The sequence below is a fragment of the Staurois parvus genome, unplaced genomic scaffold (assembly GCF_062004578.1).
Source record: "Staurois parvus isolate SC_StPar_1 unplaced genomic scaffold, SC_StPar_1.0 ptg000471l, whole genome shotgun sequence".
NCBI lineage: Eukaryota > Metazoa > Chordata > Amphibia > Anura > Ranidae > Staurois > Staurois parvus.
The window spans coordinates 396,299-424,084 of NW_028318267.1; the positions used below are offsets into that span (position 1 = coordinate 396,299).

The 27,786-nt window shown below is 45.9% G+C and overlaps 2 protein-coding genes across 6 annotated transcripts in view; one reads left to right on the forward strand and one right to left on the reverse strand.

Moving 5' to 3' along the window:
• LOC149452459 (protein mono-ADP-ribosyltransferase PARP15-like) overlaps positions 1 to 4,431 on the reverse strand; it is a 42,327-nt gene extending 37,896 nt beyond the window's left edge. The window contains exon 1 of the mRNA XM_089689356.1: positions 4,276 to 4,431. The gene's annotated coding sequence lies outside the window, so the exon portion shown is untranslated. The remainder of the gene's footprint in view (positions 1 to 4,275) is intronic.
• Positions 1 to 27,786, forward strand: part of NMI (N-myc and STAT interactor) — a 116,669-nt gene that overhangs the window by 52,807 nt on the left and 36,076 nt on the right. Inside the window, exon 3 of one of the 5 annotated variants that reach the window (XM_089689362.1) lies at positions 2,670 to 2,717. The exons of the other annotated variants lie outside the window; for them this stretch is intronic. The gene's annotated coding sequence lies outside the window, so the exon portion shown is untranslated. The remainder of the gene's footprint in view (positions 1 to 2,669; positions 2,718 to 27,786) is intronic. 5 annotated transcript variants of the gene reach the window in all.

The window sequence follows — 27,786 nt, forward strand, 5'->3', positions numbered from 1 at the left end:
TCTAAAACTAAATGTTCAGATTCTTGCATAAGCCGAATCATGACTGGTGGTCGTCACAATATACAGATTTTCTATATTATCCCTCCAATGTGTGCGTCAGAGTTGATTCTTGATGTAAGCAAACATGCTATTAATACAAACCTAATACACTACTAATTAGCATTAGTGATTAAACATTCCACTGCTCCACGGTTTATGAAAATGTTAAATAAAGGTGCATAGGTTTCTTTCCAGACTGGGAAATTCCCAGCAGCTGATGTGTATGAAATGCCGGAAAGAGCTCCTAATTTACATACATCAGAGGTGACAGAGACCTGGCACCTTGCCCATGGTGTGATAAGAGAGAGATGGTGAGACACCCGCAAGGGAAATTCTCAGCTACTAGAGATTGCATGAAAACAAGCACAAATTGTCTCCAAAGCGATCAAGTTTCATTTTTAATTTTATGAAAATATAAAGGTATAATTTTGACATGTTGCCATGGACAACAAACTCCAATTTTTTACCTCTTTTCTTTTCTACTGTCAATCTTTTTGTCAATCTTTTCCTCCAAGTGCAAATCAAGTTCCGTTCCGAGGTTTCTCACACTTGTTTTAAATGTTAAACATTTTGCCCGTGCAGGAAAGTTTTAGGACTAGTTCACACTAGATGCAGTCACTGTGGTTTTTTTCTGCATCAAAAATGCATGCACAATGTTTTCCATGTATTCCAATGGCCCTGGTTTACACTAGTGCAGTTAGTTTCCAGTGAAGAAAAAAAAATAAAACATGCTGCATTTTTTCTGCACAGAACCATACTGGAACATAGCAAACTGCATCAAAACTGAACCGGAACTGCGTGTGTTGTGAACTGTAAGCAAAAACGTATCCAGAATGCACCCGGAGTGCGTTTATGTAGTGTGAACTGGCCCTTAGAGCCCTTTCACACTGCAGTGGTGAAAAAGAAAAGCACACCAAACCCGCTCCAGACACCTGGGTAAGCTGTGCTGCACCCATAGTGCAGGAAAAACGCACAGCGGCAGTGTGAACATGCTCTTATACTAGCCATGCACGTGCAGCAAAGACTCTGTTCCGGAGAGCCTCCTTAAAGTGTATATGTAACCAAAACTTTTTTCTCCATTTTGGATACTGATGAGAGGTTAGAACCTTTGTCAGGTTTTTATTTCCTCCTTGTCTCAGGTCTGAGTGAGGGCAGGGGAAGGAGCTCAGTGGAGAGGGGCCACTCAGGAACACCAGGGCACCCCCTCCATCCGGCCAGGTATGTCTCTCCCTCCAGCAGCAGAAAGCCGACTGGAGAAGAGAGTGGGAGGAACCTCAAGCCAGCTTTCAGCTGCTGGAGGGAGAGATACAGGGGCATCCTTTTGCAACTGCTCTCCCCTGAACCACCGATCCTCCTGCTGTCCGGGCCACTTACAGCAGTACCAGTGGTACCCCTCTGATGGTGGGATGGTGGCCCTGCATGGCTCTGTCTGCCACTGCTCAACAGGTCCCTTTTTCTGGGGGGTGGAGCCTGCCCCCCTAAAAACTGCCGCCCTAGGCAAACACCTTGTTTGCCTCACGGCAGATACGCCCCTGGCTACATAGAGCGCCTACTCATAACCTGTTGGGTCACCTGTCACCCAGTATACAAACCACCAGCAGACTGTGTCCCTGTTACCCTTAATGCAGTACAGTCCATTTAACATGATTTCCAATGGGACATGTTCACATCTGCGCATTTTCACCCTGGTGCATTTTTTGGAAAGGGTCAGGGACTTTTTTGAACACAAAACATTGTGCTTTTGGTTCTATAGACTTCAATGGGAAAGCTGCAGAAAAGCATGTGTTGCATTTTTGCTGCATTTTTGAGGCGTTTTGCATTTTAAATCTGCCTAGCAACAAGAAAAATTTTAAAAAATTAAAAAACCCCCACAAAACGCATCAAAATCATGGCAGAAACACATAAAAACTGCAAGTGCAAAAACACAACCCAAAACACAATGCAGAAACGCTTCAAACGCAACCTGCATAGGTACAAACCTAGACTTAGGTTTCTATTGCAGCCTGTGCCCCCACGAGGGAGATTCACTCTCTCTTTTTATCCTGTTTACCATTAGCATTGAAAGAGAAAGTAAAAGACAACCCCAAATCCTGGATTGTCCCCAGAAAAGTGATAGAGGGGAAATCTTGCAATGCAGATGCTAGTTATGGGTTCCCTTCATTTGCAGGGATTTATTCTCTTTTCCTGTTTGGCTATGGGACAGGAAATGAAGGGGAACCTCCCCAATGGGACAAAGATGGCAAAAAAAAAATCTGATGGGGTTATAACCCTCCCTTACTTTATTGAAAATGAAACAAAGTTTTGCCTATAGTTCTACTAAAAGAATAAAACTATATACCATGTGCACATACAGTATGTTATACTGACATGGGGGCTGCACATGCCCACTTAAAGCAGCAACGACACACATAGTTCTCAAGACATAAGCTGTCCTGCATTTGTAGCAGTTAGAAGGCTGAGGCAAACCATTCACCGCTGACAGGGGTGCTTACAATGATCAGCTTTTATTTATTCGTGTAAAATCTTTATCCCAAAAGAAACAAAACTGTAACTGATAATAAAGTGTGTACTGGAGTCTGGCTTCAATCTGTTACTGTATTTAAATTAGCTAATACATCTAACACTAACAGGTGCTGTCTAAAGGTGTCTCTGTGCTTCTTCATCCAGAGTGTAGGTAGGTAAGTACCGTATTTTCCGGTGTATAAGACGACTGGGTGTATAAGACGACCCCCTAATTTTCCAGTTAAAACATAGGTTTGGGCTATACTCGCCGTATAAGACTACCCCCCTTCCGAGGTAACACCATTTAAAAACATCAGGTTTTTTAATTGAAATGGTTATGACTTACCGGTACTTAAAATCCTTCAAAATCCTCAAGTTCATCCTCTGACATCATAAGTTCATGAATGACATCTTGTGATACATTTGTAAGACAGTCATCATATGGATCAAATTCCAAATCAGATGGTTACCGCTGGATGTGCGGTAATACGGTAGCTTCGGCTACATACAGTATACAGTATATATACAGCCCGCTGGATGTGCGGTAATGTACTTACAGTATACCGCGCTGAGCCAAGCTGGCTCAAAACAAATGTCCCTATGACAGATTAATCTGTCAGCCCGCTGGATGTGCGGTATATACAGTATACTGAGCCAAGCTGTTTCACAACGTATGGGTACGTCCCTACGGTAATCAGCCCTCTGGATGCGTGTATGTACGGTAGCTGCGGCTACATACAGTATACGCTGGGCCAATCACAGCGAGCAATGTATTCTAATGAATACAAAGCCTGCTCGGATTGGCTGAGGTTGTGACATCATCAGCCCACCACTCTGACTCAGCCAATCCCAGCAGGCTTTGTATTCATTAGTAGAATACATCACTCGACGTGATTGGCCCAGTGTATACTGTATGTAGCCGCAGCTACCGTACATACACGCATCCAGCGGGCTGATTACAGTAGGGACGTACCGGTACGTTTTGAAACCGCTTGGCTCAGCACGGTATACTGTATATACCGCACATCCAGCGGGCTGACAGATTAATCTGTCATAGGGACATTTGTTTTGAGCCAGCTTGGCTCAGCACGGTATACTGTATGTACAGTATTACCACACATCCAGCCAGCTTGACCCAAACAAACTCAAGGTTCACATTTTATACCCCGCGTATAAGACGACCCCCAATTTTTGGGGTATATTTTTAAGTATAAAAAGTAGTCTTATACGCCAGAAAATACTGTAGGTGTATTACTAGTAGACTTACTAGGTGAAAACAAAGTGAAAAAAGCCTAGAAAATGAAAACGAATGCAGCTCCCCACATCTAACGATTGGTGAGCTGCAATATATTACATTTTGGGTTTGGTTTTAAGCTGTTCTTGATGGGAAATGTGACTTTGATAGTGGGCGCAATGCTTTGTAGACCCCATGAGGGGAAAAAAAAAATAAAAGCTCATTTTTTTCCCGGGAAAAATATGTGCATTTATTATTTTTTTTTCTTAAAAGTGAACTTACCCTTTAAATGATACAACCACACCCAACACAGATACAAACATATACTAAAACAACACAAATGTATACACGAGCACGCAACAACATATCCACTCGAATAAGGTCTTTTAAGAGAGGATATCTTCTGCAATACTTGCAGCTTTGTGACATCAGGCGATTAGAGATTTGTGTGGTTTGATCCCATATACATAACAAAATATGTACAGATCATAAAAACGTACCTGTATTACGGATGCTGTGCAGAACTGTGATGTTGTCTGCTCAGGTTTGCTGCTTGTGTCTTTCACCTAGTTTCTCTTTGGAAAAAAACATGAAAGTGAAAGAAAGGCAGATTACTTTCCTGTTACTGTGAAAGCTCCACCTACATACAGTATTTACTGGAATAGATGGTGCTTTTCTTTGTGACAGACCACATATGTTTATATGTTCCAAGTGTGTTTAGCGTAGGACAGAAAAGTCCCACAAGAGAAGCTGGTCCTGCTTTCTAGGACTGCACACAATGGTTGTCGTACTCAGAAGGAGCTCTGAGTGGAAGAGTGAAGTTGAACTCTGGGGAAATGTCACAATTACACTTGTAGTGGGTCTCCCATCAGCATTGCATTGGTTGAAATGGTTGTAAATCTCTATGTATAGCCAGTAGAGTGACTAGCTTCAGGTGATACACACATGAGCAGGGGCGGACTGACCATTTGGAAACTCAGGCACTGCCCGAGGGCCCGAGGTCCGTAGGGGGCCCCATGAGATGCCCCTGGTACCTTTTTTATAGGCTTTTTTGAGTTTGGGCAAGGACACAGGGGCCCCATGATCCCTTATTGCCCGGGGGCCATATGAGTTGTCAGTCTGCTCCTGCACATGAGACAAATACTCCTGCATAAGTTGTATCGGTTTATCTGCCGCTCTTTCTACTCTAAGGGGGTGGGATCTGATGTCACACGCTGCACAGCACAGAGCGCTGAGTGTAATCTGAGACCTGAGTGGAAGGAATGGACACACCCACCTCTACACAGATCATAGGGAAACATGCGCAGCTGAGGTTGTCAGTCACCTGCTGTGTGCTGGAGGGAGGGAAGGTACAGTGCCTTGAAAAAGTATTCATACCTCTTGAAATTTTCCACATTTTGTCATGTTACAACCAAAAATGAAAATATATTTTATTGGGATTTTATGTGTAGACCAGGGGTGGGCAACTGTGGCCCTCCAGCTGTTGGTGAACTACAAGTCCCATCATGCCTCTGCCTTTGGGAGTCATGCTTGTAACTGTCAGTTTTGCAATGCCTCATGGGACTTGTAGTTCTACAACAGCTGGAGGGCCACAGTTGCCCACCCTGGTGTAGACCAACACAAAGTGGCACATAATTGAGAAGTGGAAGGAAAATGATAAATGGTTTGCAACATTTTTTACAAATAAATATCTGAAAGTGTGGTATGCATTTGTATTCATTCAATACTTTGTAGAGCCACCTTTCTCTGCAATTCCAGCTGCAAGTCTTTTTGGGGATGTCTCTACAAGCTTTGCACATCTAGAGAGGGACATTTCTGCCCATTCTTCTTTGTAAAATAGCTCAAGCTGTCAGATTGGATGGAGAGTGTCTGTGAACAGTAATTTTCAAGTCTTGCCACAGATTCTCAATTAGATTTAGGTCTGGACTTTGATTGGGCCATTCTAATACATGAATATGCTTTGATCTAAACCATTCCATTGTAGCTCTGGCTGTATGTTTCGGGTCATTGTCCTGCTGGAAGGTGAACCTCCACCCCCAGTCTCAAGTCTTTTGCAGACTCTAACAGGTTTTCTTCTAAGATTGCCCTGTATTTGGCTCCATCCATCTTCCCATCAACTCTGACCAGCTTCCCTGTCCCTGCTGAAGAAAAGCATCCCCACAACATGATGCTGCCACCACCATGTTTATCGTTGGGGATGGTGTGTTCAAGGTGAAGTGCAGTGTTATTTTTCCGCCACACATATTTTGCTTTTAGTCCAAAAGTTCAATTTTGGTCTCATCTGTCCAGAGCATCTTCTTCCACATGTTTGCTATGTCCTCAGCTTATTAGTGCCCATCAGTGCCCATTAGTGCTGTCTTATCAGTGCAACTTCATCAGTGCCTGTTCATCAATGTTGCCCCATCAGTGATCATCAGTTCTGCCTCATCAGTGCACCTCATCAGTGTTGCCCCATTAGTCATCATCAATTCTGCCTCCTCAGTGCACCCCATCAGTGCCCATCAGTGTAGCCTCATCAGTGCAAATTAGAGCAGCCTCATCAGAGCACATCAGTGAAGAAGAAAAATTACTTATTTGCAAAATTGTATAACAGAAATTAAGAAAAATAATTTTTTTCTAAATTTTCAGTCTTTTTTGTTGTTTGTTTAGCAAAAAATAAAAAACTCAGTAGTAAATAAATACAACCAAAAGAAAGCTCTAACTGTCGCAAAAAAAAACTATAAAAATGTTATATGAGTTCAATGACTGAGCAATTATCATTCAAGGTGCGACAGCTCTGAAAGCTGAAAATTGGTCTGGGCAGGAAGGAGGTGAAAGTGCCCGTTAGTCGTTAAAAAATGGTTAAAAATAATTTTAGGCCTGAAGATTACATTCTTCTTCTTCTTATTATACAGGATTTATATAGCGCCAACAGTTTGCTCAGCACTTTACAATATAAAGGGAGACAATACAGCAGCAATACAGTTCAATACAAGAGGGTTAGGAGGGCCCTGATCCTGGGAGCTTACAAACTAAGAGGGAGGGGCTGGTGGTACAAAAGGTAATAACATAAAATCCCTCAAAACATCATACATTATATTGATGACCTTGGAGAGTAAAATGGCGTGCTTGGGGATATGTAACACGTGTAGTATTTATTTATATATTTATTTCAGGTACTTATATAGTGCTGTCAATTTATATACCACTTTACATATATATTTGTACATTTACATCAGTCCCTAACCCTCAAGGAGTGTACAATCTTGACATTTGACAGGTGACCCCAATGCATACATTTATGCCTATACGTCTGTCTGTGTGAGGATAAGGGGGGCTCAAAAATAATTTTGGAGGGGTTTAAGTGCTTGGATATAACTTCTCTTACAATTTTTTAACCAAACCTTTTTTTTTTCATCACAGAGGGGACACATTTTATTCAAACTGAACTATGCTATGGATAACTCTGTCTTGCCGTAGCCGTATTAGTGCACTCAGTACTCGGTACTGCTTGGACCTTGAAGAAGGGGACATCCCCCAAAAGCCTGTCCTGAAAATTGTATGTTAGTGCAAATAAAAAAAGTATCGCGAACAGTACTCAGCTGTTTCTGTCTTGAATTCTGTGAATGAGATATTGGAGAAAGTACCTATAACCAGAGATATTGGGAATTAGGAGTTTCATATCAGAGTCCTGTGGACACCAAACAGTGGAAAATGACTGTGCACCTTTTGTGTTATAAGGTCCAGCATTCATTGTGAGTCTGCTTTCCAGAAGGTGGAGGACTGTGCCTCACTGGGTGCAGGAGAAGAACCATTTATATCACATATAAAGAATTTGTTGTCCTGCACATTGCAGTGATGGAGTCTGTGAACCCAGAGTGTGATATTAACACTATCATTTGTTGGGATTTTGTGTAATCTAAATTGCATTATATTGTATCACATAAGGACTTTATTTCATGCTGGGACTTTTTGTGATCTATATTGCATCATCTCACCGCCCAAAACCTCCTGGAACATGTCACAGGTCCCAGGAGGCTGAAGGACCAGTCAGAGCGCAGCGCAACTCGTGCATGTGTAGTGGGGTAGCCAATTATGAAGCCGCAGAGTCACAGCCCAGCTTCCCACAAACAACATGGCGGCACTGGGGACCTGAAGCCTGGGAACGTATTGCCTGGGTGAAGACAGCGCTGGATCCCGACTAGGAAGTGTCTTGTTATTAAAAAATCAGCAGCTGTAGTAGTTGCGAAGTTCGTTTTTAGCCTGGGATCACCTATATGCGGTGCGGTATATCGCATGTGATTTGCACAGGAACAGCACCACATTCCTGTGTGAATCACATGCGATTTGTGTGCGGTGTCATTGGAGCCATACATTTTATATGGCTGTAATCACACCACACCCGCACCAAAAACGTGCAGGACCCTTTTTTGGTCCGCACTAGAATCGGATCACATGGGTATTCACACCTATGCAATCCGATTCTGCACATCGCACCGAGTTTTGCTGACCTATTTCAGGGTGTTGTTGACTTAACATACACACATACAGCTGTTCGCATGAACGGGGTGCGATTTTGATGCGGTGCGGAATTCGCACTAAAAACGCTGCAAATTCCATACCTCATCAGTGTGAACCATGGCTGAAAGTGATACTAAAGGCAATTAAAATAAATAAATAAATAGATAAATATGTTCTACTTGCCTGCTCTATGCTGTGGTTTTGCACAGAGCAGCCTGGATCCTCCTCTTCTCAGGTCCCCCGCTGGCCATCCTGGCCCCTCCCTCCTGCCAATTGCCCTTAGAGGAAGCAGCTTGCTATGGAGGAACTCAAGCAAGCTCTCTCTCAAGCTACTACTCTGCATGTCCATTCACACACAGCCGTGGCTTGGCACTGCCTCCTCTTTCTCCTCATTGGCTCACTGGCTGTGATTGACAGCAGCAGAAGCCAATGAGGAGGGACAGTCCCTGGAGAACTGAAGCTCTCATGCATATCGCTGGATTGCGATGTGTTAATGGTTCCGTGACCAGGAGAATGTGGATGAGAGGTCTAGGATCAACATTAGTGTGGGTTTTAGGATCAACATGAGCAGTATGTGGGTTTGTGCAGAACGTCAGCATGATGCCCTGTACCTGTTTAACCTCTTCATGACTGCCTGCCCGCAATGTACTGCGGAGAGGCAGCCACTGTAGGCAAACAGACGTAAGGTTACATCACTGCCTACTTCCGGGCGCGCACGCACATCGCTGCCCCACCGGCACTCCCTGTCTGTCAGCAAGTACCAGATGGGACCTGCTAATCAGCTGTGTACAGTCACAGCCCAGAGCTCTGTGTTGACATTGTACACAGAGTTCTGTACACAGGGATCAATCTGTCAGTTTCTCATTCCTGAAAAGCCGGGATGACAAACCGGTAGATCTATTAGAAAAAGCAGCACACATTACACACATTACACACAGTTAGGCACATTTAACCCCTGATCGCCCTAGACGTTATCCACTTCGCAGCCAGTGTCCTTATTACAGTGACAGTGTATGGTATTATCACCGATCACTGTATCAATGTCACTGGTGATGTCAGTGGCAGTTAGTTAGTGGCAGTTAGTGTCAGATTGCATGCCACATTCCCGCAGCCCCAATAAAAATCACTGATCCCCGTCATTAGTAGTATATTAAAAAAAACATTTCAGGTACAACTTGCATGCAAGATACACTTAACAGGATTCTTTTTTTTTTATCAAAGACATGTAGCAGGATAGATTTTGGCCAAACTTTATAAAGAAATTTGATTTTTTTTTTAACTGGATATATTTTATAGCGGAAAGTAAAAAATATTGGGTTTTTTTTTCAAACGTTTTGATCACAAAAAATAAAAAACCCAGTGGTGATCAAATTCCACCAAAAGAAAGCTCTATTTGTGTGAAAAAATGTTATACATTGTATTTGGGAAAGCATTGCATGACTGCACAATTACCAGTTAAAGTAGCGGAATAGGTATAGCATAAAATGGCCTGATCATGAAGGGGGTAAAACCTTGCAGAATTGAATTGGATATAAAGGAGGGGCCCAGTTGTGTGTGTCAGCCACTTGGAAATCAGCTGGGTCTCTGTTACAAGTGTCATTTTAAAGTTTCTTATTATAAAGTTACCGTATTTTTCGCTCCATAAGACGCACCTGACCATAAGATGCACCTAGTTTTTAGAGGAGGAAAAAAAATATTCTGAACCAATGGACTGCAGCCATAGTTCAGGAAATGACCAGAGACTGCGGACATAGTACAGCAGAAGACCAGAGGCTGCAGACACAGTACAGGAGACGACCAGAGACTGCAGAGACAGTACAGGAGATGACCGGAGACTGCGGACACAGTACAGGAGATGACCGGAGACTGCGGACACAGTACAGGAGATGACCGGAGACTGTGGACATACTACAGGAGATGACTGGAGACTGCGGACACAGTATAGGAGATGACCGGAGACTGCGGACACAGTACAGGGAATGACCAGAGACTGCGGACACAGTACAGGAGATGACCAGAGACTGTGGACATACTACAGGAGATGACCGGAGACTGTGGACATAGTACAGGAGATGACCGGAGACTGCGGACACAGTACAGGAAATGACCGGAGACTGCGGACACAGTACAGGAGATGACCAGAGACTGTGGACATACTACAGGAGATGACCGGAGACTGTGGACATAGTACAGGAGATGACCGGAGACTGCGGACACAGTACAGGGAATGACCGGAGACTGCGGACACAGTACAGGGAATGACCGGAGACTGCGGACACAGTACAGGAGATGACCGGAGACTGTGGACACAGCACAGGAGACGACCGGAGACTGCGGACACAGTACAGGAGACGACCAGAGACTGCGGACACAAAACAGGAGAGGACCGGAGACTGCGGACACAGTACAGGAGATGACCAGAGACTGCAGACATAGTACAGGGAATGATCAGAGACTGCAGACCTTTGGGGAGCCAGGGAGAGAAGACGGCCGGTGAAACCGGTGGTGATGAGGACACCACTGGACCGAGGCGCAGATTCTGCTGCACAGAAGAGCTGAGCGGCCAGCCCGGTATTCTAACACGGCGGCGATGGGGGGAATACCGGTCCAGCCGCTCCATATTCGCTTCATAAGACGAACAGACATTTTTCCCTATTCTTTTGGGGGTAAAAAGTTCGTCTTTTGGAGCGAAAAATACAGTATATCATTAGTATATACACTTTTGAGAACTGTTTATATGTGCTATACACTTGCAGACATAGCTAAAACCAAACTTTAAAAATATCAGAGTCCCAGTTTGTGTTGTGGAAGGTAAAGAAATCACAAGCCCTGGTGTGCTACAAAGTAAATGACAACTTTCAGTTTACAGTAAAAGCAGACCTTTCCAATAATGCTGACTCACCATCCTGGTACTTTTACATGGATAAAAATAGATCCTCCAAGTCAACAACGACAACAACAATATCATATTATATTAAGGTGACACTACAGCTCCACTTCTAGAAGGGGAAGCCCGGACAGGTTCTTCTATTGCTTCCATTTGCTAGAAATCCTATCCTAATTTCACCGATATTCAGGATGAGAATCAGGTGTCCCCATCAGATGATTTCACCTCTAGTCCTGCTCAAGTGACAAATGTAACCTTTGAAGTCACCAAGGCACAAATTAAGACCGACTCTTTCCACTGAGAACAAAGGCAGTATAAGAAAGCTTGGCCAGACCATCTTGTGGGTGGGTGGGCAACTCTTGTGATGTCTGAATCTCCTTAGAGTAGTGGGACGTGCCCAGGGCTGTTAGAAACCACGGGGCCCCATACAGCCAACCTGACAGGGCCCACCAAAGAAAACAAAGTTTACTATGCTTCAGTTATGAATGAACACAGTGAGTGAACATTACCAATCACTCATTGTGTTCATTCAGGAAAGGAAGGGGATGGTAAATGTGAGGAGGGAATCCAGGAGCACTGCGGGGTGGGGGCACTCAAGGGGGCCCCGGCAGCAGGGGGAAATTCATGGTGCACAGGGAGGGTGATGGGTGAGGTGAGGGGGGGGGGCAATTACTGGAGACAATCCCCTTTGCAGCAGCTGAAAGCCAGCGGGAGGGACAGGAGAAAAAGTCAGTTCTCATCTACTGCAGAGAGAGCCATACAGGGGATCGGTTCCAGTAATTAATCCCCCCTGCCTTCCTGACTGTGCCGATCACCCTCCTTGCCTACATCTGGTTCACCCAGTTGCCTGGGCCCATCTGATGGCTTGGGCCCGTAAAGGAGTGTTACCCGCTTATCCACGGCCCTGGACATGCCCCTGCCTAGCCTTTTTTCTATAGTTCACACTACACCCAGTTACCTCGTGTCTTGGCGGCCAATCCTAACGGAGCCACTTAACCTCCTTATTTTAGGTTTGCACCCCATGTAGCTGCCAAGATTCCAGCAGTCAAGGCTCCCTTTCCCTAGGAGGAAGAGGGGAGGGGGGGGGGTCAAGAGGCCTTCATTTACTTCTTTGAATTCTGTGACACGTAGTCACTATGCCCCGTCAGTAGGCACTGCTGTGTCACACATTTCACAGAGCCCGCCTTCTGAACTACAGAGACGCTGAGAGGTGGAGCTTCAGGAGGCAGAGTCAGTACAGGATTCACTGCTTGCAGGAAGCAAGGTACCATGGGATATGTAGTCCTTACAAATTGAGGAGAAGTTGCAACGCATGCAGGGAGTCCAGGAAGTTGTGGAAAAGATGGCAGCAGACAGGCCAAACTCACAACATGAAAGGAGATTTTTCAAGTTTATATTGGATTGTCAAAAATAATAAACTAAATAACAAATATAATTTATAGGTAAAGTTGATCCAGGGAATATCCGATTGCCTCTCGGGGATCAGGAAGGATTTTTTTCCCCTGCAGGAGAAAACTGGATCATGCTTTGCTGGGTTTTTTGCCTTCCTCTGGATCAACTGTGGGTATAGGACTTTTTTTTTATGGTTGAACTGGATGGACTTTTGTCCTTTTTTTCAGCCAGACTAACTATGTAACTATGTAACTGTTGTTTGTATTGTTATTACAGTGCTGATGTTATTAAATGAAAATGTAACAGATTCCCTTCACCCTAAAAAGGAAGATCTGCTTTTTCTAATCAATGCCCCCATAATATTTTTGGCACTTTTTTTTGAGGGGGGGGGGGAGCAAGGACCTATTTCTGCAGGTTCCCATTCCAACTTCATTTGGCTCCCCTCTCCCTGCCTGCAACCTCCAGCCATATGTCATAGGTCCCCAGAGACTGCGGGTTAATTCACAAAAGTGCAGCAGGACTCGCACATGCTCAGCGGGAAGCCACAAGGAGTCACTGCCGGCTTCTCACATCGAAGGTGGCGACACTGGTCACATGAAGAAGCGACTCGGGTGAAGACAGTGCTTGACCCCTGGACCAGTAAGTGTCCTTTTATTAAAAGTCAGAAGCTACAGTGTTTGCAGCGGCTCACATTTGTTTCATTTATTTTTTTACGGTAGAAGAACTTCTTTAACCACTTGCCCTCCTGAGGATTTACCCCCCTTCCTGACCAGGCCTCTTTTTGCTACTCGGCGCTGCACTAATTCAAATGATAATTGCGCGGTCATGCAATGCTGTACCCAAACAAAATTTACGTCGTTTTTTTCACACAAATAGAGCTTTCTTTTGGTGGTATTTGATCACCTGTGCGCTTTTTATTTTTCATGCTATAAATAAAAAAAGACCGAAAATGTTGAAGCTATAAAAAATATATAGTAAACACAAAGTTATAAATTTAGGCCAAAAATGTATTCTGCTATATGTTTTTGGTAAAAAAAATCCCAATAAGTGTATATTGATTGCTTTGTTATACAGTCTACAAACTATGGTATAGATACTGCAATTTACGCCATTTTTGTGCTATACAGTGCTGCGCTAGTTTAATGGACAATTGCGCGGTCATGCAATATGGTACATAAATGAAATGTATGTCCTTTTTTCACACAAATAGAGCTTTCTTTTGGTGGTATTTTATCATCTGTGCACTTTTTATTTTTGGCGCCCTAAACAAAAAAACTTTGGAAGAAAAAAACTTTTTTTTAAAAAAACAATATTTTCTCATTTTGGTCATAAAAAATATACAAAAAAACCCTAAAATTTCATCATAAATTTAAGCCAAAATGTATTCTACTACATGTTTTTGGTTAAAAATAATCCCAGTAAGTGTATATTTCCAGTATTGGTTTTGTGAAAGTTATAGCGTCTACAAACTATGGCATAGATAATAGAATTTACACAGCTTTTACTTTCTGACTGCTCATCACATTTCTTGAGGTGCTTAAATACCAGGATAGTACAAGCACCCTCAAATGACCCCTTTTTGGAAAGTAGACACCCTAAGCTATCTGCTGAGAGGCATATTGAGTCCATGTAAGATTTCTTTTTTTCCCCACAAGTTTCTAGAAAATGACAAAAACATTTTTTTTTTTTTACACAAAGTTGTCCTTTAAATGATTTATTTCTCACACAAGCCATGGGTATATGTGGAATTACACCCCAAAATACATTCTGCTACTTCTACCGAGTATGGGGATACCATGTGTGTGAGACTTTTTGGGAGCCTAGCCACATACAGGAGCCTGAAATCCAATGACCACTTTGAAAGCCTGAAGGTGTATAACTTCCTCATTTCTCTTCCTCAATACCTATCACAGTTTCGAAGGCCCTGACATGCCGGGATAGCACCAAACTCCCCCAAATGACCCCTTTCTGGAAGTTAGACACCCCAAGGAATTTAAAAAGAGACATTGTGAGTATTTTGCAGATCTAATTTTTTCTCACTAGGTTTTGAAATATAAAAAAAAGAATAGAAAAAATATATGTTTTTGTTTTTTTTCTTCATTTTCCAAAAACTTGTGGCAACAAATGAGATCTGCAAAATACTCATCATGCTTCTTATCAAATTCCTTGGGGTGTCTACTTTCCAAAAATGGGTCATTTGGGGGGTTAGGTGCTATCTTGGCATTTCAGGGCCTCCAAAACTGTGATAGGTAGTCTGGAAGTGTAATGAGGAAATAAAGCCATTTAAAAGCCTGAAGGTGCTTATTGGATTTTGGGGTCCTGTACTTGGCTAGACTGCCAAAATGTCTCACATGTGGTACCCCCATACTCGGGAGAAGTAGCAGAATGTATTTTGGGGAGTAATTCCACATATACCCATGGCATGTGTGAGCAATAAATCATTTAAGTGACAATTTTGTGTAAAAAAAAAAACAAAAAAAACAATTTTGCCCTTTTCCAAAAACTTGTGGTAAAAAAATTAATTCTTCTATTGATTCAACATGCCTCTCAGCAAATAGTTTGGGGTGTCTACTTTCTAAAATGGGGTCGTTTTGGGGGGTGGGGGTGTTTTATGCCCAGCATTAGAAGTTTGTGCCACACATCACTCACTCTTCTAACCACCTGAAGATCAAGCCTTTTCTGACACTTTTTGTTCACATGAAAAAAATCTGTATTTTTTGCTAGAATTTTAATTTAAACCCCCAAACATTATATATTTTTTTAAAGCAGACGCCCTAGTGAATAAAATGATTGGTACTACAATTTTTTTATGCGACATAGTACTCGCGCAGCAATTTTTCAAAAGCAATTTTGTAAAAAAAAATACACTTTTTTTACTTTTAATGCACAAAAACACAATATATTGGCCAATTATTTGGTAAGATATAAAAGATAATGGTATGCCGAGTAAATAGATACCAAACATGACATGCTTTAAAACTGTGCATGCCCCGTGCAATGGCGACAAACTGCATACATTTTTAATATCCATAGGCAACGCTTTAAAACTACCATTTTAGATTTACAGAGGAGGTCTAGTGTTAGAATTACTGCCCTTGATCTGATGTTCACGGCGATACCTCACATGTATGGTGCAACCGCTGTTTACATACCGGCACAGGGTCAACGCTTGTGCACACAGGTGTGCGTGCATGGGAGGGGCGAGTTTTATTAAGTTATTAAGTAAGTTATTTTGATTTTTTAAAATTATTTTTACACTGTACCTTTAAATTTTTTTTTTTTATCACTTTTAATGCTATCACAGGAAATGCAAATATCCCCTATAACTTCAATGGGCATTTGTCATATATTCTTTTTTGAGAAATCTGGGGTCTATCAGACTCTGGATATCTCCTGTGCCCTTACATTATTTAATCAAACCAAAATCGGTGTGATCAGATGCTTTCCCAATTTCCAAATGGCGCTGTTTATATCCTGCAAAACTGAAGTGATGAAATGCTTGTAGCTTCTGAATTCTTAGGCTATAGAGATGATTGGCACCACTCTGGTCTCCAATCAGCTCTATTATCAGCTGGCAGAAACACCGGCTGCATTCTCAGGTTCCCCCGATGGCACGGGACTGCCCGAGCAGGCCGTGGAAGGCAGTGGGGGAGGGTGAGCATCATATCTCGCTGCTTGTAAAAACAATCCTGCTGCTAATTAGCCACTAGAATTGCTTTTACATGAAAGCAGATTGAAAAAAACAATACCAGGATGATGCCTGCAGCTGTAGGCATCATCCTGGTATAACCATTCAAAGTCCAGTGATGTACCAGTACGTTGCTGGTCCTTGTTGGGTATATATGCTATGCTATTTTCTTTTTTTTTTTTTTGTATGCAGCCTGTGGGCTGAATGAAAAAAGGAGAAGAAATCTCTGCCAGAAAAAGTGTGTGGTATGCCCACCATTAGAATATACTGCCCTGCATCCACCCACTTCTAATGGTGGGCACACATTAGGTCACACCTTGCCACAAGCACCAGTTCCAAGATTGTACAAATGTCTAAATAGTGGCACGCTTGAATAAAAATTGTCCACGTATAATTGGTACCCCATATGGAAAAAGGATGACACCAAGTCCCAAACTATCTTGCCACTGCTCCCCATGTAGTCTGGGCATCCGGGGGGCTCCACGTGACTATCTTTTCCCTCGTAAATCCGAAACTTATAAGTATAGCCTGTTGCCCTCTCACAGGTCTTCTACATCTTGACCCCATATCTGGCACTCTTGCTGGGGAGAAATTGTTTGAATGCAAGGCGGCCAGAAAAATGAATCAGGGACTCATCAACGCAGATTTTTTGCTGGGGAGTATAGACATCTGCAAATTTTTGTTAAGGTGATTTGCGAGGAGCTACCTTTTTTTGTGGAGCCAATCAAATTCAGGGTCACCCCGAGGATGACAGAGTGTATTGTCATTGAAATGCATAAAACACATTATACTCTCATATCTATGCCTGGCCATGGCAGCAGAGAACTCAGGTATATGATGAATCGGGTCTGCGGACCAATACAACCGCAATTCATTTCTTTTAGTAATGCCCATGTTGAGGGTTAGGCCCAAAAAAATGTAAATTCGGAAACTATAATGAGTTTCCATGCGACTGGTCTGGCAAGGTTTGAATTTGGGTTGGCGGCGATAAATTGTCGTGCATATAAATTGCTTTGATGCACAATGAACGCATACAGATATTCCGTGAAAAACAGCTCCAAAAATTAAGGGGAGTAGTTAAATTTGCTATTTCCATCTGAATTCCTGGTTGGGCAGTGAATAGGGGAAGTACGGGTGCCGCAGAATTTGTAGGCTGTCAATCGGGATTTGCAAGCACATATGGAAAGATACTAGGAGCTCTATGGGCCTGTGTGCGAATTCTTGGTGGCTGCGGGACAATACCACCACACCGGCTTGTACTGGACTTATGGGACTTGCCATGTCACCAAGTCATACTACAGTGCTAGTATTATTATTATTATTATACAGGATTTATATAGCGCCAACAGTTTGCTCAGCGCTTTACAGTATAAAGAGAGACAATACAGCAACAATACAGTTCAATACAAGAGGGTTTAGGAGGGCCCTGATCCTGGGAGCTTAAAATCTAAGAGATATGTGAAAGACCAAGATGAACTAGACCGCTGGTGCTCGCCAGTTCACCAAAAGGTAGCGCGGCACTAGTACTGGCACTCTGCTGCATATGAGAGTCATCAAAATTTACCGGCAAGTGCTAACAGAGATCAGGCCTAATTCTGCGGTTTTGTGTGCAATGTATCAAGTGACAGGGACCTACTGACACTGCACTTGCTGGGGGAGAAGGGGGGGGGGTGAGCATAGGGGCTAAATGCAGGTGCTAGCAGGTGCCAGGGCTGATCCCGCTAACGCTGCATTTATGGTGACACTATACTAATGTGAACGCTGGCATGGTGCTGATCTGTTCAAAGATATTGATCTGTTCAGACACTATACTAGCAATGGAGGTTTATTGTGTATGAGTGTCTTCCTGGCAGTCAAGGGGTTAAATGTGATGACTAGTGTACTGAAGGCAATCTGCCACCATCTGGGAGGGGCGTGAAAACCACGGGAGCACCAATCGTGTGTGTGTGTGTGTGTATGTATGTATGTATGTATATATATATATATATATATATATATGCGATTTTGTGCACCCATGCCGCCCTGTAGCAGTATTTCTGCTATAGGGGAGTCAGGAAGCAGTTACAGAAGCGGTTTGTGTTACGGCGCTGCGTTACTTTAACTGACAAACATGCAACACTGCACCCAAATTAAATTTACGTGCTTTTTTTCCCACAAATTGAGCTTTCTTCCGGTGGTATTTGATCGCCTGTGCGTTTTTTTATTTTTTGTGCTATAAAAAAAAGGCTGACAATTTTGAGAAAAAAAACAATATTTTGGACTTTTTGCTATAAAACATGTCCAGTAAAAATTTTAAAATCAAATTTTGTCAAATTTCGGCCAAAATGTATTCTGCGACATGTCTTTGCTAAAAAAAATCCCAATACGTGTAAATTAATTGGTTTACATGAAAGTTATAGTGTCTACAAATGGGGGGAAAGATACTGGGATTTTTTTTTTATACTAATAATGGCGACGATCAGCGATTTATGACCGTGATCAGCGACTTATGGCGGGACTGCGGCGGATACTGGGGGGGAACTGACTTGGGGTCACTGACATCCCCAGTGACACCAATACAGTGATCAGTGCAAAAAAAAAAACTGACATTGTACTAATGGCACTGGGGAGGAAGGGGTTAACTTCTGGAGACAATCAAAGGGTTAACTGTGTGAGAGGAGTGTTTTACTAGTGGGCGGGGGGTGCGTACATCACAGGAACACACTGATCCCGAGAGATAAACTCCGCTGTCAGAACAGTGTGCTAGGAGCTGTCAGGGAGCAGAGCTGCATTGAAAACAATGCAGCTGTGCTCTGTGTCACTGTTTGCCGGCAATCGCCAGGACCGGCCGGGACCCCGTGATTGACACCCACGGCCGCGATTGATGGTCGCGCGCTTTGCGCATGCTCCCTACCTGTTTTGAAAAATTATGTTTTAAAATGTGATTTCGGGCAGCGGTGCCGCCCTGTCACCGTTTTTTATACAGTGGCTGGTCGGCAAGTAGTTAATACCCCTTGTAGAGGGCCAGTGCTTGCACTAGGCAAACTAGGCGGCCACCTAGGGCGCACTGCCACCTAGGGGTGCCTGGGCGCAGCACAGGCTGGCACTCTCTCTGTGTGGGATGCTGCCATGCCATGATTTTAGCTTCAGTTTATTAGTATATCTAAATCTGCTAGTCCATTTAACGTTCCCCTCTACCCAGTCTGACAATGCTGCTGTGCAAAAGTGTCTCTGTTGCTCCTTCATCCAGAGTGGGGGCATACTAATACGGGAGGTGTGTTACTGGTCAGATAACAGGTGAAAACAGAGGGGAAAAAGCCTAAGAAAAGAAAACAAACACAGCCACCAATGCTCGACGACGGCTGGAAATGCCTGGGAGTAGTGACTTCACCCGTCGGCTTGCTATGGCCCATCTATTGTCGGCACTCCCTCCTCTCTCTCCCCTGCAGCCACCGCTGGTTGACACGAGAGATCTTGTGACCAGAGCAGAGCAGCCTGAAAATAGGTAAGTATATTATTATTATACAACAGTGGTCTTCAAACTGCGGCCCGGGGGCCAGATGTGGCCCTTTGCTTGACTCCCACCTATGCAGAGACATTTTCTACTCACACTGGCCACAGTCTGGCCCCCCTAAAGCCTAAAGGACAGTAAACTGGCCCTTTGTTTAAAAAGTTTGGAGACCCCTGTTATACAGGATTTTATAGCCCCAACAGTTTGCGCAGCACTTTACAAAATGAAGAAAGACATTAAAGTTACAATACAATTTGGTACAAGAGGATACAGAGGGCCCGGCTTGTTAGAGCTAACAATCTAGGAGGAAGGGTTGAGTGATACAAAAGATAATAGCTGTGGGGGGATGAGCTGATGGAGGAAATAAAAGGCAGTTTACTAGTTAGAAGCAGGATAGGCTTCTTTAAAGAGAATGGTTTTCAGTAATCATCTAAAGGTGGATAGATTAGGAGATAGCCGGACAGATTGGGGTAAGGAGTTCCATAGAATGGGAGAAGTCCTGGAGCAGAAGGTCTTTGGAGGATTGAAGAGAGCAGTTTGGTTGAAATTTGAGACCAGGTTGGTGAGGTAGCTGAGGGCAGAGTTCTTGTTAGTATTTTGGATTTTATTCGTTGGCACCAGTGGGAAGCCAGTGGAGGGATTGGCAGAGAGGGGTAGCAGACAATGAACGGTTGGTAAGGTGGATGAGCCTGGCAGTAGCATTCATGATGGACTGGAGGGGGTATAGCCTATGTAAAGCTAAGCCAATGAAGAGGGAGTTGCAGTAGTCGAGGCGAGAGAGTGAATTAGGAGCTTTTTGGCATCATTGGTTAAAAAGGGGCGTATTCTGGAGATGTTGCGGATGTTGAGGCGGCAAAATTTGGACAGGGATTTGATGTGGGCCTGAAAGGATATTTCAGAATCCAGGGTTACTCCTAGCACCCTGGCATGCAGGGATGGATTGATAGTGGTGTTATTGATCCTGACTAGAGATGAGCGAATCGAACATGACGAAGTGGAATTCGTTTCGAAGATTAGGAAATATTCGATTCGCGCCGAATCCGAAAATTAGCAAACTTCGGATGCACGAATCGAATTTTCCCAAAAATGGCGGCGACATGTGTGGCGACGGAGCGGGGATCTCTGAGAAGGCGCGCAGACAAGGCGCGCTGACCCATAATGCATTCATTCATGACATGTGATCACATTAGCCAATCAGCAGCCAGCCAGCCAGCCAGCACTGTGTAATGGTGGAGCTATAAATCGCGGCCATCTTAGAATTCTCCATTAGCCTCCGGTCATTCAAGAGAGACAGACCTCTGTGTATTAGGGACAGAGTTAGAGCCACAGAGACTTTAGGGCCACAGAATCGTTACTTAGGGACACAGAATCGTTACTTAGGGACACAGAATCGTTACTCAGGGACACAGAATTGTTACTCAGGGACACAGAATTGTTACTCAGGGACACAGAATCGTTACTCAGGGACAGACACAGAATTGTTACTGAGGGACACAGAATCGTTACTCAGGGACACAGAATTGTTACTCAGGGACACAGAATCGTTACTCAGGGACACAGAATTGTTACTCAGGGACACAGAATTGTTACTCAGGGACACAGAATTGTTACTCAGGGACAGACACAGAATTGTTACTCAGGGACACAGAATCGTTACTCAGGGACACAGAATCGTTACTCAGGGACACAGAATTGTTACTCAGGGACACAGAATTGTTACTCAGGGACACAGAATTGTTACTCAGGGACAGACACAGAATTGTTACTCAGGGACACAGAATCGTTACTCAGGGACACAGAATTGTTACTCAGGGACACAGAATTGTTACTCAGGGACACAGAATTGTTACTGAGGGACACAGAATTGTTACTGAGGGACACAGAATTGTTACTCAGGGACACAGAATTGTTACTGAGGGACACAGAATTGTTACTCAGGGACACAGAATTGTTACTCAGGGACAAACACAGAATTGTTACTCAGGGACACAGAATTGTTACTCAGGGACACAGAATTGTTACTGAGGGACACAGAATCGTTACTCAGGGACACAGAATCGTTACTCAGGGACAGACACATAATTGTTACTCAGGGACACAGAATTGTTACTCAGGGACACAGAATTGTTACTGAGGGACACAGAATCGTTACTCAGGGACACAGAATTGTTACTCAGGGACACAGAATTGTTACTCAGGGACAGACACAGAATTGTTACTCAGGGACACAGAATTGTTACTCAGGGACACAGAATTGTTACTGAGGGACACAGAATTGTTACTGAGGGACACAGAATTGTTACTCAGGGACACAGAATCGTTACTCAGGGACACAGAATCGTTACTGAGGGACACAGAATCGTTACTGAGGGACACAGAATCGTTACTGAGGGACACAGAATCGTTACTCAGGGACACAGAATCGTTACTCAGGGACACAGAATCGTTACTCAGGGACACAGAATTGTTACTGAGGGACACAGAATCGTTACTCAGGGACACAGAATCGTTACTCAGGGACACAGAATCGTTACTGAGGGACACAGAATCGTTACTGAGGGACACAGAATCGTTACTCAGGGACAAAGAATTGTTACTCAGGGACACAGAATTCTTACTCAGGGACACAGAATCGTTACTCAGGGACACAGAATCGTTACTCAGGGACACAGAATTGTTACTGAGGGACACATAATTGTTACTGAGGGACACAGAATCGTTACTCAGGGACACAGAATCGTTACTCAGGGACACAGAATCATTACTCAGGGACACAGAATTGTTACTGAGGGACACAGAATCGTTACTGAGGGACACAGAATTGTTACTCAGGGACACAGAATTGTTACTCAGGGACAAAGAATTGTTACTCAGGGACACAGAATTGTTACTCAGGGACACAGAATTGTTACTCAGGGACAGACACAGAATCGTTACTCAGGGACACAGAATCGTTACTGAGGGACACAGAATCGTTACTGAGGGACACAGAATCGTTACTCAGGGACACAGAATCGTTACTCAGGGACACAGAATCGTTACTGAGGGACACAGAATCGTTACTGAGGGACACAGAATCGTTACTGAGGGACACAGAATCGTTACTCAGGGACACAGAATCGTTACTGAGGGACAAAGAATCGTTACTGAGGGACACAGAATCGTTACTGAGGGACACAGAATCGTTACTCAGGGACACAGAATTGTTACTCAGGGACACAGAATCGTTACTCAGGGACACAGAATCGTTACTCAGGGACACAGAATCATTGAATTAAAGAGTATGTCAGACAACACGCAGAGGAGTGGCAGAGGAGGCAATGTTTCAGGAGCGAGCAGACGTGGCAGCAGAGGAAGGGGTCGAGGCAGCACTAGTCGCAGCCAGAGGCCAGTGCTCCCGGTGTCATCCAGCGGTCGTGTCTCCACCGACAACCCTGCCGTCATCGATTGGTTGGCTCGGTCGTCTTCCTCTTCCCAGGTCACCTCTGACACCTACAGCCAACGGTCGGTGGGTACGTCAGACACAACCGTTAGTTGGCATGGCCCGGGAGCAAGCCCACTGAAATCACGTGTCCTCTACCTGCCCCTGTCCTTTGGTGTTCCCTCACCAAGCGAAGTATCGCATGCTGTGGGCTCAGCCCCACTGTACAGTGAGGAAGAGCTAACAGAGGGCGGTCAGGAACGGGGGGAGACATCCGCCTCTTCAGCAGCCAGGCGAAGAAGTACTGGCGAGGAGAGTGGCTCGGTAGCCGGTCTAGAGACAGGTCTGTCTCCTGACCCACACGCAGCCGAGGGGGCTAGTAGTGAGGCGGAGACCCTAATTGATGATGATGAGGCTGATCGCACTTGGCAGCCTCGTCGTCATCAGGCTATTGCTTCCGCATCATCAGGAGAAGAGGGTGCCAGCTTGGCAGTGAGCAAAACAGTCGGTGGGTTGCCCAGGAGGCAGCAGGGTCGCAGCAGTGTCAGTGGAGGCAAACGGCCATGGAGTAGAGCACCAGCTCCACTGCAGCCTACCACCACGGCCAGTAGTGGTGCCGGTGTGCACAGAGGAAGTAGCAGTCAGCCAGTGAGGAGTAGCGGGGGCAAAGTTTCCTACTCGGCGGTGTGGCAATTTTTCGTCAAGCCGCCCGAGGAAGTAAACGTAGCCGTATGTCGACTATGTGGCCAGAAAGTCAAGCGTGGCCAGGGGGCCCATGTTGGGACTACAGCGTTGCGTCAGCATATGCAGCGTCGCCATTCGGTGGCCTGGGAAAACCGTGATAAAGATACGGCGGTTCTGCCTGCCCCAGCCCCCGCTCCATCACCCGCTCCGTTACTTGCTCCGTTACCCGACGTCAATCGCCCTCTATCAGCCAGTCAAGGCTCCAACACCTCTGCTGAGGGGAGTTGTCGCTCGTTGGCATCTTCCGCTCGTTCAGATGCTCCTTCTCCTGCTACTCCTCTTCACGGATTCCGTCAGCAGTCTTTCTTGGAATCCGTTTCCAAGAGACAACAGTTTGCGAGCACGCACCCGACGGTGCAGAAGCTGAACGTCCTCCTGTCCAAGTTGCTGGTGCTGCAGTCCCTCCCTTTCCAAGTGGTGGACTCAGCACCTTTCCGAGAAATGATGGCTTGTGCATCCGCATCCGCAGTGGAGAGTGCCAAGCCGGCATTTCTTCGCCAAAAAGGCAGTGCCAGCCCTGCATTCACATGTAGAAGAGATGGTGGGCCAGTCTTTGAGCATGTCGGTCTCTGCCAAAGTGCACGGCAGCGCCGACGTGTGGAGCTGTAACTACGGTCAGGGACAGTACATGTCATTTACGGCCCACTGGGTGAACGTGGTGCCGGCACAGCCGCACCAGCAACTTGGACAGGTCACGCCGCTTTTGCCTCCACGTTTGCACGTCCTTGGTCCAGCAAAGATGTCCGCCTCTACCACCTCTTCTTCCGCCGTGTCCTCAGCCGCCACCCCCGTGCCAAGTCCCATTACCCGACCGGCATATCACATGTGCAGGGCGCAACGGTGTCACGCTGTGCTGCACCTGGTATGCCTTGGCGAACGTAGTCACACAGGGGAGGAACTTCTGAGTGTAATGAACAGAGAAATCGACAGATGGCTGTCTCCGCGCAAACTGAAAATCGGAACCATGTTGACCGACAACGGAAAGAACATGGTGTCTGCTCTGCGTCAAGGAAGGTTGTGCCATGCGCCATGCATGGCTCACGTGTTCAATCTGGTTGTCAAGCGGTTCCTAAAATCCACCATCCCACTGCAAGACATCCTTAAAATGTCACGTAAACTTTGCATGCATTTCAGCCATTCCTACACCGCAAAGCACACCCTCCTTGAGCTGCAGTGGCAGAACGGAATTCCACAGCATTGCCTGATCTGCGACGTTGCAACAAGGTGGAATTCAACCCTACACATGTTAGACCGCCTTTACGAACAGCGAAAGGCCATCACCGATTTCCTGATGTTACAAGCGGATAAAGGTACTCCCCTGTGTAACTTAGATGTCAGCCATTGGCAGCTCATGCGTGACACCTGCCGCTTGCTCAGGCCCTTTGAGGAGGCCACGCTATTCGTGAGTCGGCAGGACTATGGGATGAACGACGTCATTCCTCTGTTGCACGTCCTGGAACAAATGCTGTTAACAATGGCTGGTCAGGGTGCGGTAGACGTGGCGCACAGATCTCAACGCCACATGACCCCTGTGGGGGCAGGACAGGAAGAAGAGGAGGAGGTAGAGGAGGACATTGGTGCTCAGGAATTATTGAGTGAAATGGGTGGTTTTTCCACTCAGCGGACAGGAGTGGAGGAGCAGGAGCATCTGGTAGAGGAGGAGGAGGAGACAGAGGACCCAGACGCACCGTGGCAGTATGCTGTGGAGATGGAGGCAGGGAGTCCCTCGCATTCCTTGGCACAAATGCCCATAGCATGCTCGGTTGCTTGCGTAGCGACAGCCGAATAATAACCATCAGACAGAGGGATGACTTTTGGCTGTCCACCTTGTTGGACCCTCGCTACCGTTCAAAAATGGTGGCCTTTTTCACACCTGCTGAGAGGGAGGCCAAAATAACGTACTATAAAAACCACCTATGTAGTCAGCTGGTCTCTGCCTGTCTGTGCCAACGTCCATCCTCAGACACTGTGGGCCCTGTGCGCTCGCGTTCCGCTGCCATGGCAGCAGGGGAGGGGTGGGGTGGTAGGAGCAGTGGCAGCTCCACCAGCAGCAGCTGCCTCAGTCTGCAGTCGATGATGAGTAGCTTTCTTCACCAGCGCAGTGAGGAAACTACTAACCAGCCGCAGCAGCAGCAGCAGCATCAGGTGGACCTGGAGCAGGACCTCAAACAACAGGCTTAGGCCTACTTGGAGAGCACCCTGCCAACCGAGGTAGACAATCCCCTTGACTACTGGGCAACGAAACTTGACCTTTGGCCCCAACTAGCTGAATTTGCCCTTGAAAGGCTGTCATGCCCGGCCAGTAGCGTGGCATCGGAGCGCGTGTTTAGTGCGGCAGGAGGTATTGCAACTCCGCGGAGGACACGACTGTCCACCCAAAGTGTGGAGAGACTCACGTTTGTGAAAATGAATCAGGCGTGGATTAGTCTGGATTTCAAACCACCAGTTCCTGACACAACTGACTAAATCCGCCATGAATCATGCCCCAAACATGTGCCACTTTCAGGTCTCCTCACACTGCTGGTGTGTTCCATTTTTTGTCATAGGGTGCTGGCAGATTACGGGCCTCCCATAGCTGCTGCCAGGCCCCTAATCTGCCATGGACCCCTGTACCGCCTCCTCATGCTGCTGCCAGGTCCACAGTGTCTCATGCCATGTGCCACTTTCAGGTCTCCTCACACTGCTGGTGTGTTGAATTTTTTGACATAGGGTGCTGGCAGATTACGGGCCTCCCATAGCTGCTGCCAGGCCCCTAATCTGCCATGGGACCCTATACCGCCTCCTCGTGCTGCTGCCAGGTCCAGAGTCTGTCATGGGTCCCTGTACGGCCTCCCATTGCTGCTGTCTCCATCGCCACACTCTGCCATGTGCCACTTTCAGGTCTCCTCACACTGCTGGTGTGTTCCATTTTTTGTCATAGGGTGCTGGCAGATTACGGGCCTCCTATAGCTGCTACCAGACCCCTAATCTGCCATGGGCCCCTGTACCGCCTCCTCATGCTGCTGCCAGGTCCACAGTGTCTCATGCCATGTGCCACTTTCAGGTCTCCTCACACTGCTGGTGTGTTGAATTTTTTGACATAGGGTGCTGGCAGATTACGGGCCTCCCATAGCTGCTGCCAGGCCCCTAATCTGCCATGGGCCCCTATACCGCCTCCTCATGCTGCTGCCAAGTCCAGAGTCTGTCATGGGTCCCTGTACGGCCTCCCATTGCTTCTGTCTCCATCGCCACACTCTGCCATGTGCCACTTTCAGGTCTCCTCACACTGCTGGTGTGTTGAATTTTTTGACATTGGGTGCTGGCAGATTACGGGCCTCCCATAGCTGCTGCCAGGCCCCTAATCTGCCATGGGCCCCCGTACCGACTCCTCATGCTGCTGCCAGGCCCGTAATCTGTCATGGGCCCCTGTTGTCGCTTGTTGGCATATTCCGCTCGTTCAGATGCTCCTTCTCCTGCTACTCCTCTTCACGGATTCCGTCAGCAGTCTTTCTTGGAATCCGTTTCCAAGAGACAACAGTTTGTGAGCACGCACCCGACGGTGCCTTTCTGCGCCAACGTCCATCCTCAGACACTGTGGGCCCTGTGCGCTCGCGTTCCGCTGCCATGGCAGCAGGGGAGGGGTGGGGTGGTAGGAGCAGTGGCAGCTCCACCAGCAGCGGCTGCCTCAGTCTGCAGTCGATGATGAGTAGCTTTCTTCACCAGCGCAGTGAGGAAACTACTAACCAGCCGCAGCAGGTAGACAATCCCCTTGACTACTGGGCAACGAAACTTGACCTTTGGCCCCAAATAGCTGAATTTGCCCTTGAAAGGCTGTCATGCCCGGCCAGTAGCGTGGCATCGGAGCGCGTGTTTAGTGCGGCAGGAGGTATTGTAACTCCGCGGAGGACAC